This window comes from Geospiza fortis, unplaced genomic scaffold, assembly GCF_000277835.1.
Source record: "Geospiza fortis unplaced genomic scaffold, GeoFor_1.0 scaffold450, whole genome shotgun sequence".
Lineage (NCBI taxonomy): Eukaryota > Metazoa > Chordata > Aves > Passeriformes > Thraupidae > Geospiza > Geospiza fortis.
In genome coordinates this window covers 85629-89382 of record NW_005054416.1, presented here as the reverse complement: position 1 = coordinate 89382, position 3754 = coordinate 85629, and positions in this window count along the sequence as shown.

The following is a 3754-nucleotide window of genomic DNA, read 5'->3' as shown; positions in this document are numbered from 1 at the left end:
GCTTAGTAAAGGCTGCTGTAACATGTGCTGCCATCATTAAAATTTTTTAACTGAACGTAGGGAATAGACAAAAAAAGAATCTGTATTTACTTTGTTTTTCTCCTGTGCAAATGTCACACCACTTTCATGTTGGCAATAAGTGCAGAAGTGCTGATTCAATCACTTATTTACATAATCCCCTCAGATTTTTCTTTTATATCATTGTTGATAATGAAAAGATTTTCTCAGCTGGGAAAACAAAGGGAAGCAGGCAAGTTCTGAATGTGAATAGGCTGAAGTGACATAAAAAGATGGTAATTTGCATTAGTAAAAATAATCAGAATGTGGGTGATTGAAATGATGGTAAATAGCATCTATCCCTACCTGCCCTGAGGAACATCCACCCCCTGGTAGTTCAGCTGCAGTGTGAGGAGCAGCCCTACACCAATTGTTTGGCACAGCACAGCACAGTCCAGTGTAATTATCACAGAGCATGGAGGAACTTTGTAGAAAATACTTTTAAAATACCCACATTCACATGTGAGTCAGTGCAGCACAGTAAGGAGGAGCAGAGGCACATCTTAGGGCACTGTTGGCTACAGAGACTGTGTGGCTCCTGCAACAGGGAAGGAAATGCAGGAGCTCACCCTGCACATACAGTGCTGGAAATATAGAGCTCTTGATAAGCTATTTTGTGAGATGACTGAGCAGGAAAGATGTGGCCCTGGAGCAGCTGCCCTGCCTAGAGATGCACAGCCTGTGCTGTGTCTTTGTTGCACAGTCTCAGTTCTTGTTCCCAAAATCCTGGCTCAGGCTGTGCCCAGCAGGTCAGGGGGCTGCACCCCCTCCATGGCTAGGGGCACCAGGGCTGCCCCCTCCCCAGAGCTTCAGAGGCAAAGCCCTTGAATAACCAAAACCTCCTCCAGCAGCTCTTGGGGGAACTTGTTGTGTGAGTACTGCTAATGGAGACAACATGAGAGCGAGTACAAAACTGTCAAACCCATCATTCGACGCAGCACGCCGACAGCAAAGTGCAGGGTTTAGCTTAGAGAGGCCAGAGTAGAGCTATAACCCTCAAACAAATCTGGTTATTAAAGCAGGGTGCATTTTTAAAAAGCAAACTGGATGAGAGAGCTCAGCTCCATTAACTTGAAGAGGACTGGTCCAGTAAGGAGAGAGTTAGCAGGAAGCAGCCTGCTGCCACTGAAGCTCAGACTCTGATAATCCAGTGAGAGCTCTCTTGAAGATGAAACATATCTTCAGCCCTCCTGGAAGATTAGCAAGCTGAAAAGCAATTATAGTCATGGCAATAATTTAATAATTTCCTTAAAATCAGATTTGTATACATTTTTAGCTGGTTTTCCCCTTTTTTAAAACTGTAGTTTAACAGTATTGCTTCTGATACTGGTGTGATGACAAATACATTTAAAAATTTAATTGAAACAAAACGGGGAAAAAAAATCTAAATGTAAAGACAGAAACTCCCAGTCTTCTTTTCTTAATAATTCTATCAGGAGCTTTGCTTACCTAATCACTTATTATTGTTTTCTAGGGGAAGAATGGACTCATCTTCTGGAAGAAGTAACCTTTACCTCCTGCAGCACCTGTGAGCCTGTGGCTCACAAGATCCTGTTTAGTTTTTTTGGTGTTCCTGGCTTTGAAGAAGCTCCAAGACTGGGCTTGAAGGTCCTAAAAGCTGTTCCAGCCACCTAAATAAAAGCACATTTATTACCTGTGTATCAGATCTCTCTGAATGGGTAAAAAAAAGTTAGTTTATCAGGGTCTCTTTTCCTACACCAAACTCTTCCAAAGGCAGTGATGCCTCTGAAACTGCGTATTGTTTACTTCAGCTCAAAATGTGATCTGTGTTTTTCTAAGGATTCAGCATGTTTTTCAACTCAGCAGTCAATCTGCCCATTGTAGACTACGGCTGTGGGTGGTGGGGAAGACACAGAGCCACCTTCACACTTCAAAACACTTCCATTGCAGATCCAGGCATTAAACAGACAAATTGTTTGGCTCAGGCTGAAACCTGGTGTACGCTTATTAAAGTCTGCTGGCAATTTTCCCTGAATTTTAAAGAAAGGTGTTTTGTGTTTCCATAGTAACTCCAGCTCTTTTCCTGAGCTGTCTGATGCACTGCTGGTATTACACAACCTATTGTGTGAGGAGGGAGTGAGGAGCAGCACTGAAAAGTCTACTGAATTTAAGGATTATGAAATTACAGCCACTGAGTGGGGGCTGGGGAGGGAGAGGGCAAACAGAGCAGCTTTTGGCCATGTACAGTTTTGCTGCTTGGGAGTTTAGACAGAGAACCATGCAATTGTGGAATGGTTTTGGTTGGAAGGGACCTTAAAGATCCTCCTAGTTCCCATTCTCCTGCCATGGGAAGGGACAACTTCCACCAGAGCAGGCTGCTCAGAGCCCCATCCAACCTGGCCTTGAACACTGCCAGGGATGGGGCATCCACAGCTTCTCTGAACAACCTGTGCCAGCCGCTCAACACCTTCACAGTAAAGAATTTCTTCCTGATATCTCATCTAAACCTGCTCTCAGTCTGAAGCCAATCCTTTGTCCTGTCACTGCTCCTGTAAAGAATCCCTCTCCACTTGTTGTGTAGGCTCCCTTCTGCCACAGGAATGGCTACAGAAAGACAGAAGGAATGGGAAGGAGGAGAAGGAATAAACAGGCTGGGTCACACTGCCTAGTGTTCCTCTGTGGAGCTCTTAGAGCAGCTGACATGAGCCCGAGCTGTTTCCCAAGCTGGGCTCAGGCCCTAATTCAGCAGTGCCAGGGACAGGCTGGGTCCAGCCCTGGCAGTGCCAGGCTCAAATCCTTATGCAGCAGTGCCAGGGACAGGCTGGGCCCAGTGGGGGGTTTGGGGTCCCTACACAAGGAGGGAGGCTCGTAGATGGCTTCACCTGCCAGCTCCTGGGGAGCACAGCTGGAAATGCTGCTTCTCACCAAGGCTGGCTGCCCCCTGCAAGAGGGTGAGCACAGCTCTTGGGTGGAAAGAAATAATCACCTGACAAATGAGGAACATTGCTGGATTTCAGCGATGCCTTCTCAGAGAAACAGCTGTCTATAAAGAGCATGAAGATTTATATAACTGTGCATCCAGATGTGTAAAAACTGGATTATATGCTGCTCACAAACCTCAAAGAGTGGTACTAATAATCGGTTCTTGGATTAAACCCATTCCAATAGGGCCAAGATCGTGGGAACTACAGGCCAGCCAGCCCCACCTCTCTTTAAAAAAGGAAATGTTGATACTAAAGTATGTCCAGAGAAAGGTAACAAGGCTCCTGAGAGGCTTCGAAAATGTGTTTTATGAGGAGTGGCTGAGGGAGCTGGGTTTGTTTGGCCTGGAGGAGGCTCAGGGCAGAGCTCAGAGCTCCCCATGCCTGCCTGAGGGGAGGCTGCCGTGAGCTGGGGGCTGCTCTCTCCTGCAGTGAGAGGACTCGAAGAAATGGCTTTAAGCTGAGACAGCGATATTCAGATTACACACTAGACGATATTCAGATTACACACTAGAGGATGTTCAGATTACACACTAGAACAAATTCTTTCACTGTCAGCGTGGTCAGTCATTGGAACAGCTTGCCCAGGGAGGCGGTGGAGTCACCATCCCTGGAGATGTTCAAGGCGTTTCTGGATCTGGCGCTGGGTGACACGGTTTAGTGGTTACAGTGCTCTTTGGTGCAAGGACCGGATGGCCTTGGAAGTTCCATCCCTGACGATTCCACGATTCCAGGAATATTTTTTTCCCCGCCGG